At 39.5% G+C, this 14,478-nt stretch overlaps 1 protein-coding gene across 1 annotated transcript in view; it reads left to right on the top strand.

Moving 5' to 3' along the window:
- Nucleotides 1–326: 326 nt before the first annotated feature.
- The window catches only part of brinp2 (bone morphogenetic protein/retinoic acid inducible neural-specific 2), a 204,892-nt gene continuing 190,740 nt past the window's right edge, over nucleotides 327–14,478 (top strand). The window contains exon 1 of the mRNA XM_072364312.1: nucleotides 327–1,108. The gene's annotated coding sequence lies outside the window, so the exon portion shown is untranslated. The remainder of the gene's footprint in view (nucleotides 1,109–14,478) is intronic.

The following is a 14,478-nucleotide window of genomic DNA, read 5'->3' as shown; positions in this document are numbered from 1 at the left end:
GGCACGAACACATAAAGCTCAGTGCATGAATCCCCCCAGCACCCCCCTCCAAACACACACACACACACATCCAAATACACCGCACACTCTCCTCTACCCTCCTTTCCTGGTCTCTCTCTCCTCTTTCACTTCTCTTGCATTCCACGTCCCTCATCTTCATCTACATCCTCTCCTCTCTCCCTGGTTCACTTTCCCCGTTCTCCTCTCTCTCTCCTCTATTCCTCAGTGCGCATCATCGCAGCCCTCACCTCCATCCCTCTCCGATGTTAAGCCAATCGCCGCTGAAGGGAGGCGTGGTTTCACCACAGTGGGACGAACACAGAGCTTGTGGAGAAGAGGAGAGAGGAGAGACCCGGCGGAAAGAGACGTTTTCCTGAGCTTTTTGGAGAAGCAACGTCAGGCTTGACACTGAGTGATGATCGTGGCGCAGAGAGGCTCGGAATAAAAACGCGGAATAAAACACACACAAACAAACACACACAGATAGAGAGAGGGAGAAGGGTTCCGTTTACAGATACCTGCGCGTCTCCGGTCCGGACGCAGGTGCGCTGCATCTCCTCTCAATGGAGTTGTTTTAGCTGAGAGGGAAGTGAAAGAAGAGGATATCCTCTTGGGAATATGCCAAAGTCTATGCTTTTTATTCTGTCTGAAATCAAATTTATTAATCTCTTGCACCACAGTAACATTTGAACTCTGCGTTTGAGCTCAAAAGCTTAAATCGGAGCTTTGCAAATTCTTGGACTGCTTTCTCAGACTGTATCAGAGCGAAGATTTTCGCTGGACATCATCTCTAATCAAAAAAAGGAGACATCATCTTAACTCCCAACTTGAGTGTTGCGACGCTACTCCTTAGACTGCCCTATCTTTGCTTTTTACGCGGCGATGAAGACGACAATGCCCGGATTAATGCAGCTGCAGTTCAGTCTGCCCCAGAGAAGCGGAGAAGAGTGAGGGAAGTAGAGAGGAGAAAGAACAAAGTCGGTAGCGTTTGGCTGCCGTCCACTACTTCGTTGGCGCATTTGCTGCTCGTGTTCCCCCGGTCTTCTTTTACTGGATACATCGACGAACACCAAGAGACGCACGGGGAGGACTGCGTTCACACCCTGGGGTGAGTTTGAGTATGTCAAGCACTCGGGGAAGAAAAAAAACAAATTGTTTCGAGTGGTTTAAGGGGTGTAAGAGTATCGCTGCGCGTTTTCGGGCCACGCGCGTTTTTACGCGTAGAGCACTGTTGGGTTGATAAGTAAAAGAAAATGCAGGCTCAGGATGGTCAGTGACGCATGATCGATCACAGACGCTGTGCGACTGGGTGGATCATAAGGGAGACTCATTCAGAACGGATTTGCTTGCCCTCTGTTTTTAGGGGATATAGTGTGGAAAGAGAGTGCACATGAAATTAATACCAGAGCTCGCACGTGCATGATTGTTTTATATTTTATTTTATTTTTTTAAAACACCTTTATAATAAAACTGCGCTTTAAGTGTGTTCATGTGGATACAGGAAAATGTGCACATTTTAAAACCATTTTTCCACATTCTGATCATGCTCTGGAAGCTTGTTTGCTAAATTCTTGTTTATTTGTGTTACTTCACAACTAGGTAAATGGCTGTGTGTGTAGACAACTATGCAGTCCCATCATTTCATTTTTCCTCATACAAAGAAGCTCGACTTGTCCTTCAACCTCTGCTATGCCTCTTTTCGCCACCGTATGCTTGCTCCTGTTGTCTGCCCGAACCGATTAATGCTTTCCTGCCTGCCTCTCCTACCTGAATGTCTCTCTCTGCCTCTCTGTGTGTTTGTGTGTGTGTGTATGTGATGTTGTTGCTCCATCAGTCAACCTGAATGCCTGCCACGCATTGCACAATTTCTCACAAATTCTCTGAACCATGTAAGCACAGCATTTACCCGTCAGCTACTTTGTCGAGTCTGCTGCATGTGCTTGCAAGAAATCCTCAGAGAAAAGGGGGTGCTGCCTCAGATTTACACTGAACACCCACTGTCAGTGATTCAGACCTCTTTCCCTCCAAACGAGGACTTGTTAAACACATCAGAAGGGAGGAGTGGGATCCAAGTGGGAAACTCAAAGCAACAGAAGAAAAAAATGTGCTTTTAATCTGTAAACACCTAACAATCGAATCAGTACACTTATGCCTACACCCAAACACCTCACATTCATCTGGAGGGGTTTATCCATCTTCATAATAGACATTGAAATGGTGTGTGTGTGTGTGTGTGTGTGTGGGGGGGGTTAGACATTTCTCTGATATAATGTGGCTCTAAGAGGATGTAAGTGAAAGGCTGAGTGCATGTCACGCAGGGCTCTAATGACACGCTTGTTAATGACAGCTAAAGTGTGCATCTGTGCTGACGTCAGGGTGGAATAGAAAAGGAGTATAGAAAGCTCCAGCCAGAGATGAACGCAGAGGAAGTGTGCATTAGTGTACACCAGTGGGAGTGAGATTTTGACAAGGCCAAGAGTTTTTGTCTCTCACAGGATTCCATATTTAAGAATTCCCAGCATAGCACTGGAGAGTATGGTAGGTTTGTTGAGCTGGACATGATGGCTGAAGCAGTAACATTAAATCAAAGTGACTGCTGTACAGTTTAGACTTCGTTGGTGATGAGAAGATGCCCTGACTGTTTACCCCTCTCTCATTTCTTTATATACTGCCAGGAAAACTGGAAATGGGTGTAGCGATTTAAAGACGTGCAAACATAAAGTGAATACTGTGTATAACGCAAAAACGGAGTGTGTACTATACTAACAAGCTTAAAAGTCAATACTCGTATGATCACCTTTATTCAACACAGCCTGAACCTTCTTGGACAAGACTACTTAATTTCTTTAAGTAGTCTCCAGGAATAGTTCTCCAGACTTCTTGAAGGACATTCCAGAGCTCTTTGGATGTTGGCTGCCTTTTGTTCCATTCTGTCAAGATGATCCCACAGTGCCTTAGTAATGTTGAGGTCTGGGCTCTGGGCAGGCATAAGACCTGTTGCAACTGATTTTCAGTCCACTTCTCTTGTCATATTGCATACCTTAGCCTTTTCTCCTTGTTCTTTGCAATCTTTTCTATTGTCTACAGACACAGCACTGGTTCATTTTTTGGATTAGGAATCTTTTTTGTGCTTGAATGATTTATAAGTTGGCATTGAGTAGTTAAACAAACAAAAACACATTCCTCTTAAATGACCATGTACAAGGACTGGACAAAAAAAGAAGTGCAAAAGGAACCAATGTACAGAGAAAAACTGAAAGACCTTCAGAGAATCTGAAGAACTATTGCTCAAGACCACTTTAAAAGTTTACAAGAAAACAAAATATAAAGAAATGATGAGTACCTCAAGACATTTGCACAGTATTTACCATTTGTAATAAGGTGTTTCTAATCTGTACTGCATTAAACAAAACTACGCACACATACAGCATATAAATAAAATAATAACGCAGCACGGTGACACTGCAGTAACTACTTATTAAAGATTTGTCATTAAACCTTTTGTTTTTTCGAGTTTGTCAGTAAAACAACTGAATCACATTGCCTCACTGTAATTTTACAGTAAGTTGATGCTGGTCTGATTATACTGAATTAATGGAGGAAAAAACAAATGTACCTGTCTTGGATTGCACCTATGGAGTACTATTCAAATGTCTGGACACAATTTATCGTTCAGAATGAAAGGGTATGTATGTCCAGACTTTTTGGTGGAACTGGACATGCTCATTTTAAATAATCAACATGGGATGAATTGTGTATTAATCCAGTGAAAGTGATGCTGAAATACTACGAGTGCCACAATTTTTTTGAAGTTCAGTTCAATTCAGTTCAGTTTTATTCATATAGTTTCATTCACACAATGCAGAGTTTGGTCTTTTTATGGGCTATTTTGACTCTGACAAAAGAGTATAATGCTTTTGAAAAGAAGCCACAGCCTCCTGCAGACCGTACAGACTAGAGAATAACGGTAAATGGAGAATTATAACCTCAGAATAGAAGATCAGCCGCACCTGCATCCAGTGCCATATGTTAGCAAATAAAACAAATCTATGTAAATAATCAGTAAAAGTTGCAGGGAGGGAAATTAGATGATGAGACTCTTTTATATGCATGATATAAGAAGTATCAAACCTTTTTGGGGTCAAATAAATGTTTAGTTTCACACTGAGTACTTTGTACTTCATACTTCTCATTTTTGTCGATACAAATGCATCTCAGAGCACTTATATGATATGCAGCATCTTTATTGAATCACTGTCTGAAGCCATGCATTAGACTACACATTACACCGTGTTATATGTGTAGAAGGGAACTTAGCTGTTCTCTAATTCAGTTTTGTTGCTGTTTGTTTCTTTGGTCGAAGATCATAAATCCACCATAGGTGAAATGAAACCTGTGATTCACCAGATACTGTTCTGCATTCTCTCGGCACAGTAACATTTGGCTAGTGCAATCAAATAAGAGCTAAATCAAGCCACCTCTCATTTTACTCTATACCCCGTGGAATCCATTTAAAAGCCTTTGACGCTCCCCAGTCTGCATATTTAGAACTGATGTAGGCGTGCAAAAGTACATTCCTCTGCACTGAAATGGCTTTATATGTTTGTAATAATGCATAGTGGAAATATATGGGCCTCAACAGACCCGTTTACAGCAGCACCAGATTGCACCTCTTGAAGATGTTAGTTTGGCATCACATTTTTTTTTCTCTGGGCAATTTCTCTGTTCATTTTGTGTTACAAAGTCACACGGGAAGCACATATAGTGGGAGACAAACTGGTCTTGCTTTAGAGAAGTCTTCCACCTCAAGACAAATCCTTATTTCTTCCCATAGTTCTCTTTTTCCCGAGCAGCCATGCTGATATAATTAGGGGATACTCTATCTGAACTTTGTTCTATTAAGTGAGCTAAAATTTGAAGCTGGCTCTCTGCTGTTGCTCTTATTGTACGTCAGTTTCTAGTACTGTGCATCATCTAAATGCGAGTATATAAATGTAAATGTACTGTACTCGGCGTGTATACTCTTCAGTGGTTGACTTGAGCATATGATAGAGCTCTGCCATTCAAATTCCAAGGGAGTTATTGAAAATGCCCCTATTCAATAGCTTCTACAATATGGTGTGCTCTCAGATTGGCCAACAGCCTCCTCTCTAAGCATTGTTAACTGTCTTTTTATACATAAGTGGTAAATAGGGTTGGGAGTCAGTCTGTGAACAAATGTAAATGTAAAACATTTGCTCTTTCTCAGACTGTAGACTGAGGTTTGTGTTCTATCTGGTACAATGTTTGTTTATTATATAAATATTATAGCTATTATAATGATCATTGCCACAATTTTGTGTGACACTGTGGACCAGAGACTGAACAAGACACTTTTTGCTGTGAGACTGAATTTATTTAGCTGGAACAAAGGTTGTAAAAGTCACGAAGGTTATACTTTCACAGAAGTGTAGGGTTTATATCCCCTCTACTGTATGTACAACCTTTACTTCAAAGCAATCCATTTGTAAACCATAAAGGAAACCAATCTACAGTTATTGACTTGCCCACATGATGTCATGTGCGTTATACTGTGATGTGAAAAATCTTTAAGCAATGTTATCAAGCTGCACAGAGAGGTGCTCTTGTGTAATGTGGACCTTCTGTAATTGATTATTGACTGATGGAGTTACAGTACCTTTGTATCTCTATACTCTGACACAGTTTGTTGGGGGACATTGATGACAGAAGTGATGCAAGTCCAAAGTCCTGGGAGATACACACTAAAATGGTGGTTTTATCTTCTCTTTGATGTGCCTCGAGTGAAACTGCCGCAGGTTGACCCCAGCTCTGAATTTGTGGACTCACCTTCTCTGTCAAGCCAGCAATTGTGGCTCCCTACCACAACACTAATAAAAAGCAAAATCTGATATCATGAAACAACAGCTCTGAACACAAGCCTTGAACATAAGCACTACAACAGCTTAAACCTCTGCAGAGGTACCGGTAGTAGGAAGGGATATGGACAAGCAGTCTGACTGACCACTGTGAATGTTCAATTGTTCCCCATATGTACATTAATCCAGAGCCTGGCTCCAACATGAAAAGCTTTGCTGACATTTAAATCTACGCAAGGGGTAGGAAAAGTCAGGGGGCATTTGCGTGTCATGTGTTATGCATGTGGTTGGGGTGTGTTTAATACCCTTTTTACCACTGCGTGTAGAAAAAGAAACTTCCTTTTTTATTTAATCCACCAAGGATTTTTTTCCTTATAAGCAGCTTCCTAATATTCTTATGGACTTAGCTGTTGAGTAGTGTAGAAAAATGTGTCTATTTAACAAGGTTTCTTTTGAACATCAGTTGAGGGATTGTGCCATCCCCATAGGACTCCATAAGAAATTGTTTTGCAGACATGTGTTTCTGAAACGTTCAGAAAAAAGTGGTTATTTTCTCATCATAGCCGTCATTGAATTAAATGTTCTGCTTCTCTAAACTCTGAGAAGTAAAGAAAAAGTGGAAATGCCTTCAGGACTTTTCCTGTTGCTCTGTCTTTCCCAGCTTTCTTTGGTGCTTTTCACACTTGACGGGATAAACATCCTATTTAATTTAACACATTTTTCATACATACTTAGCTGAAGCATGGGAGATATGATGCAATACATGATGTGTTCTGCTTTAAGAGATTTTTCTAGGTCAATGTGGGGTATGCCGCAGATCTGTAGGCTGGATTAATATATGATTTTGTTGAATTTAGAAGATATTTTTCATCATTGTATTGATACTTTGAATCCTTAGATCTTTTTAGGACCGCTACAAAAGTTTTCCCCATGGAATTTTCTCAAGATATATATATATATATATTTACATACACTATGTTGCCAAAAGTATTCACTCCGTCATCCAAATGATTAAATTCAGGTGTTCCAATCACTTACACAGCACCTAGGCATGCAGACTGCTTCTACTGTCAGGATGAGGGGTGGAAGGGAGGACCCAGATGCAGACTTAAAAAGCAAATTTGATTTATTAACAGAAAGAAAGAACAAAAAGCGTGGCTGAGCCAGATACAAGAAATCTTAACTGTGAAAAACAAGACTAGGACTGTGGAACAAGACTAGACTGTGGTACAAAACAAGAGGCAAAAACCTGACCTGACAAGACTTGAGAAACATGAGCATGAATCATGAAGGTGGTGTGAGGTAAGGATTCTGCCTTGAACAGAGGGAAACCTGGAAACTAAATACTGTGGGGAGGTGATTGGTGTTGGAGTGCAGCTGTGAACAAAAACAGGTGGTGTGAGTGAACCTAACGTGACAGGGGAAAAAACATGACAAGAGAAATTAACCTAAAACCTGAAAACAAGACAAAACAAAACTCAAAACGTGACGTGACATCTACAAACACTTGTGAAAGAATGGGTCGCTCTCAGGAGCTCAGTGAATTCCAGAGTGATACAGTGATAGGATGTGACCAACCACCAGGCATGAAATTTGTAAATATTCCACAGTCAACTGTCAGTGATATTACAACAAAGTGTAAGTGATTGGGAACAACAGCAACTCAGCCACTAAGCGATAGGCCACATAAAATGACAGCGGGGTCAGCCGATGCTGAGGCGCATAGTGTGCAGAGGTCGCCAACTTTCTGCAGAGTTAATCGCTACAGACCTCCAAACTTCATGTGGCCTTCAGATTAGCTCAAGAACAGTGTAAAGAGCTTTGTGGAATGGGTTTCCATGGCCAAGCAGCTGTATCCAAGCCATACGTCACTAAGTGCAATGCAAAGCGTTGAATTTGTTGGTGTAAAGCACGCCACCACTGGACTGTAGAGCAGGGGAGAAGCGTTCTCTGGAATGACGGTTCACGCTTCTCCATCTGGTAATCTGATGGACGAGTCTGGGTTTTGGTAGAGAACGATACTTGTCTGATTGCATTGAGTTTGGTGTGGAAGAGCTTGATTGGCCTGCACAGAGTCCTGAACTCCCCCTGATAGAACACCTTTGGGATGTATTAGAGTGGAAACTGAGCCAGGCCTCCTGGTCCAACATGAGTGTCTGACCTCACAAATGCACTACTGGAAGATTGGTCAAAAATTCCCATAAACACACTCCTAAACCTTGTGGAAAGCTTGCCCAGAAGAGTTGAAGCTGTTATAGCTGCAAAGGGTGGGCCAACGTCATATTAAACCCTCTGGATTAAGAAGGGGATGTCACTTAAATTGATATGCATGTAAAGGTAGATGAGCAACTACTTTTGGAAATATAGTGTATATATATCTATATAGATTTATACATATAGTTCTATTAAAATTTATCAATAAATTATGCCTTTTTCAATTTTGCACAATTTGCTGATGTTTTCATTAAATGTCTTTGGCACGATTCCCCAGCAGCCTTAGAGTTCACATAGCACACACAACAAACTGAGCTCACAATCATGCACACCAATCTTATCTGCCAGATACTTGAATGGGAGTTCTGAGCTTGAAAACAGGGGTAGACATTGCTTTAGAGTATCATAACTAATAATAACTAATAAGCCACTGCTGCCACTTGTTTTACGTGCGGAAAACAAACATTTCATATCCATCAAGGCATGAACTTGATAAGGATTTGCCTTGGAGTGTCAGACTCCAAGACTTTGGTAGTCAATCTTTGAAGACCTTGAAGTTCATACTTAATTCATCCAAATATCACAGTCTGTAGGTTCTCACCACAGCTCAATGAGAGCTCCTCACAAACCGTGATGTTTCACACACACTTTGTCTCACTTGTCAGGTTAGATTGATTCAGCCCTTGTTCAAGTCACTGAGGTCTTTATACTTGCCCATTTCCTTTCCATCCAACATGGAGATTATAAGAACTGGCTGCTTCAGATCTTGATATTCACCATTTCTACAAGATAATACGTTTTTAACCTAATATTATCAGTGTAAACTTCCCCCAAAAAAACAAGAAAATAAACTTTTCTTAAATGTCACACTGTGATGCCATTTTTTTGTGAGATTGCTCTCTCTTACATTGGACTGAAATGAATGGGTCAACTTGTTAGCTCTTCATAAAGATCTTTTAGCAAGCCATTAATTTAAATCTGATATTTTTCAGCAGAGAAAGATACAAACCATGTAGGAAAAATGCCCCTGAGAACCAGGATTGGGTCAATCAATACAAGGGTAAAAAAGTACATTGTTTTCTGTGAGTCTGAAGATTTTTGCAGAACAGACATGCTGTCATACTGACTTCCCCCATTTCTATGTTTCCATATCTGTTAGTGTTATAAACTTTTAAAATGGCCACATATTTACTTTAAAATGTAGTACATTGTTGCCATGAATTCATGTATAAGTGATGTTGAGTGCAAAACTTGTTACCCAGGCACCTGTAAGATGCTAGAGAAAGGGACATTATGGAACACCAAACCCTCTCAGCTCAAAAGCCGTTCATTTTTTATGAGTTATTCTGCACTGTAACATCCGATGCAAGACAATCTTTCTCCCTCACCTTCTGCTCATCCACTTTTCCATTTGCCTCTCCTCTACTTCCCGATAATGATTAGGAAAGACATTTAGTGGCGAGAAATACAATGATTATATGTTGCAGCATTGATCTACGTATTGAGCTATATCATTGGATTCATTGGCTCTGACATCCAAACTCCCCACATTGATTTTTACTGTTGCTGTTAAAGGAGATTTAACCCCCACCCTCCACTGCCACCACCCGCTACTTCTTCTGCACTCGCATTCTGCCGAAAGCCAAACAGGTTTTGCAGCAGAAATGTACCAATTGTGCTTTCCTGACCCATTTTATCAGAATTTATGTAGGCAGTGCTTTCACAGGCATTCGCATAGTATTGATAATACAAAGAGAAATAAGAAGCAAGAGCTAAAGGGAGTCGGGGAGTATGGTCAAATCCACATCACTTTACAGTCATGCTACTTAACTGCATGCATTCAGAGCAAGAGAATTTGTAAACCATGCAAAGGGAAAAAAAAAATCACATCAGTGACTCCTTTGCCACTGGAGTACATTTTACAACCAAACCCGGCCTGAATCCTCTTGGATAGTTTGCTTAAAAGTGGGATGAACTTGAACAGTTGGGTGTGAGTATTTAAAGCCCATCACACAGCTGCATTGGTATAACGTATGATAGCAGGAAATATGCGATGATAGCTTCCAAGCTTGTTTTGACATGTAGCACTTGCTGGATGTTTGTGTCACTGTGTTGGTAACAGCGAGCATAGGATAAGAAATAAGATACTTTCCTTAGCTTTAGGTTGCCACAAAGCAAGAGGAAGTCTAAATGGATAAAGCACACACATTTTTAACAGTAAAGATCTTAAAAGACTGAATTAAAATTGGATAATGATCATGCCTTCTTGACTCAACCGAAACAGTACTTTTTAAGTTCTGTGTCTCTGTCAGCTTTTCAGAGTTCCTCTGCTGTAATATGGAATGATAGGAGTGCCATGCTAAAGAATAAATCTGTAAAAGAATGAGAAAATGAATGAGGGAATATAAAGAACCAATAAAAGAATGAAAGCGGACTTTAGAAAATGTGGAAATATAAAGGGAAATGATACAAAAATACACAATTATTATACTTTTGATCTAATTTCATATCTTTTAACTTTTCATTCTTCTTTCTATTTTCCATGTAGCTTAAACTTTTGTGTCTTTCTTGTTTTCACTGTAATTTTCAAGCTTTTGCTTTGACAATTTCTGAATTACCTTTTCTGTTTCTTAGCTGTCTGTTTTATGGCTTTTGTTCGTTTGCTACAGTTTTGGGAATTGCAATTGTAAAAGTAAGCAAAAGCAATAAAGAAATAATTTGAAAAAGTGAAATTTTATGAAAACATTTATTAAAATACTATAATGTGAGCTATATAAGAAAACAATTTTCTTCTCAATCAAAGTCCATTTAATGTTACATAACACAGTATATTTTCACATGCCAGAAGTTATTGTCATTTTCATTCAATTCAGTTGTATGCCAAATCATAACAAATGTCCTCTCAAGGCACTTCAAAGATACAATCCAATGTTCATGCCAATTAGAATCCAATTAAATGTAATACAATCGTAATCCAATCAAATCCAATTCATTGAATTCCAAATTTATCAAACGCATACATACAAAGCCAATTAAAAAATGTAGGCTATCTAAGAAAACCAACAGATTGCACGGAAACTTCTCTTCGATCAAATCTCCCGTCCTGAGCGTGCATAAGGCAACTGTTAAAAGGAAAAATTCCCTTTTAACAGGAAGAAACCTCTGGCAGAAGCAGACTATGGAAGGGCGGCCATCTGCCTCGACCAGCTGGGGTTTGAGAGGACAGGAAAGAGGGGACAGCAGACACCATAACACCAGGCCAGGGACACTTGCTGAGAAAGAGAAACATAAGTTAATGACAACAATATTGTTATAGGTAGATAGAGAAAAAAGAGAACAGATTGAGGAAAGCTGTATCTTGGGAAGTCTCCCAGCAATCAGTTTCAGGGTCACCTGAGTCACCCCTTACCACAAGCTTTGTCAAAAAGTAAAGTTTTAGGCATAATCTTAAAGGTAGAGAGGGGCCTGTTAACTGAAGGCTCTGCCTCCCATTCTACACTGTCGTATTTTATGCTGCATTTATTTTTAATTTTTAAATACTCATGGCTTCCATTATAGGTGCAGTCAGGGTGAGTTTGTGCAGAATATAGCAGAGATTTTGTGTTTATCATAACCCCTGTTGAAAATTGAATACCGGCATTAGTTCATCTGTCTTTCTTTTGTTGTCATGGTGAAATGTGATACTTGACTCGCTGAAACTCCTCCAAATGAAGGGAAGGAAACGACTTCTAAATTACCATGCCTCTAATAATGCTAATTTATGCGGTGAAGAGGCATTTCTCTTCCTTTATTGGTTTGGTTTGAACTGCTTAGTGAAAGTGGTTAAAACTCCAAATTTCTCTAGCTCAGTTTGCATGCCTGATTGCATATTTAATTCATGAGAAGACATTCCAAAATGTCATCTATTAAACCCCCCACCCCGACCCTCACTTTCTTGCGTTTTGGCTGACTAAGCCAACATGGTCTTTGAACTTACTCATGCGTGAGGTTTTAAGAAAGGACTTACATGAATATACCTTTGTGTTTTACCACCCCGAAGGCGATCAGATGTATTTTCATTCAACATCAGGATGACTTTTATTACATTTAGTATGTGTGTGTGTGTTCATGTGCCCTTGCTATCTGTAAAGTGTGAAATGGATAAGAAGGTTTTTTATCTGAATCAATATCTATAAATAATAAAGCAGTTTGGGTAAAAATACGGGCTGATACTTGAGATGAGCAGAGTTGAAAAGTACGAAGTAGCTTCTAGATAGCAAGGCAAAGTTATTGGAAGAAAGGTGAATAATAAGGAAATAAGTCTCTTGTATAAAGTGTGATGTACTGTAGCATACTGTAAAATACATGTGCCATTCAGTTGTTGGCAGACTGATTGACATGCTGTTTACATTTGCTTTATATGACTTTTTCCAAAGAGGTATTTTAGTTAATTGAGAACACAGTTTCCATGAAGATGGGAAGTACTTTGATTTATAGTGTCTTCTAACTGTACTGCTTTCAGTATCCAGATGTGCCACAGCAGAGGGTTAATTGATAGATTTTGCCCTGGATTTTGCCTCTCAGGCAAAGTAGAGATTTGAGCCTGATGCAATTCCCAAACATCTGCAATCAAAATTATGATCTCTACTTTTCAAAACTTTGGTTGTTTGGTTTTCTCTGAGGCCCTCTAAACATTTAGCTCTTCAACTTTAGTTATTGCAGTTATGATTTTACTTCTCCAACCCTTGGATTCACCTGCTCGGTCATGCTGTACGCAGTGTGAGAAGACAGTAGGCAGTATGGACAGAATATACTGGAAACCTTTTTTAGGAAAACACTTTTTGTTGCAAGGTAGCATGATGATACATTAGCACTATCGTCCCATTTCAATAAGATCCTGATTTAAACTGCAGTTGCTGAGTTTTTATGACTTAGCCAATGACTTTAGACTAAATTGGCTTTGAATGTGAATGTTGTTGCCATCTGTGAGCCTGTTCAGACCTGGTGTTGATGTACATGTGTTGTTGGTGATCCGATCACAAGCTTCCAAAATAACAGCAGGTGTCATTCACAGAAAACATTCTGTCTGTCTGTCTGTCTGTTATTTTAACTTCTGCAGCGAAAGGGAACAAAACAGCGGTGACTTTGTGAAGGGCCTTTTAGGGGTGAGCCTCATGTCTCTGCTCCGAGCACTGTATGTGTAGAGCAAATAGTCTCTTTTTAAAATGGAATAATCAATTCACAGATTTCTTGATTCCTAATTATTTGTCAAAAAACACAATCGTGTTGGAAAAATATTAAAATTCTATATCATAAGAACTAACTGTTGGTGGTTGACATTGTGACTGAATTGGAAGTGCTTGATTGAGATAGAGCAAACATCAGATTGTCTAATAAATGACAAAACATTTATAAATAAACCCTAGTGTTGGCTGGCATAATAACATCCATATAATCAAATAAAAAAAAAAGCTACATGTACTTTTTGAGTATCAAGTTGCAAATTTAAGAGTTTTCTGTGCATTTATCACAACATAATCTGCAGGCATATTGCTTACCAATATTACACAATCAACACTTTTCTGCAGCATTCCCATTAATGCTTTAATCGAAGGCTCAATGTTTCTTTCGTAAGGATTCTTATATTCTTCACACCTCTTCACACAAGCAGCCTGCTTTTCAGTGAGGGAACTTTGTGCCAAAGAAACCAGTCAAAATGTAATGATTCATTTTCAGCAAGGGCACACAGAATTTTGATGTGGAAAGCCTGAGTTAACAAAGAAAGATTTTAACTGTTCTCTCTGAGGGAAGTTGTTAAATTCGTGAGGTTACAGAAACATCAGTATAACCTGTTGTCGTCCTTTTTGTTGCTCAGTTGATTATGTGATGTAGGCTTCTTGTTTATTTGCACATGGAGCAGGTAACTGAGATCCAGTCTCAATTGGACACTTAAAACTCATGTGAGGATGCAATTATTGCAAAGTTTGCGCCCTGCATGCATTGGGATCTTAAATCTTAAATGTACCTCTCCTGTCACCTTATGGTAGTTGGAAATGGCTCCCCCTTTGCTCCTGGGCAATAATTAAAAGACTACATGACTGTCAAGCACAGATCTTAATGGTATATGTATGTACATCCAGCAGTGGAATGTTGGAAATGTGCCAATTGTTCATAGGGTTAATTCTTCTATATAAAAGCTTATAGAATTAAGGTCACAACCTTGTCACATTACTATGAAGGAAGGTTAATACATCCACACTACAGGGGTTTTCATATGCCATTTCAGTTGTTTACGTTCCACCCTTTGATAAGCAGACTGCTGTATTATCAGCCCTGTCACTGTGAGGCTTCAGACTCTGTGTCCCGGAGCCTTCGAGTTATTTTTCTTTGTGCTTCTTGTATTCTTGTG

This window comes from Leuresthes tenuis, unplaced genomic scaffold (assembly GCF_036924035.1).
Source record: "Leuresthes tenuis unplaced genomic scaffold, fLeuTen1.0.hap1 SCAF_14, whole genome shotgun sequence".
In the NCBI taxonomy this organism is placed as follows: domain Eukaryota; kingdom Metazoa; phylum Chordata; class Actinopteri; order Atheriniformes; family Atherinopsidae; genus Leuresthes; species Leuresthes tenuis.
Note: the sequence above shows the minus strand (reverse complement) of the source record. Positions and strands in the feature narration are given on the sequence as shown.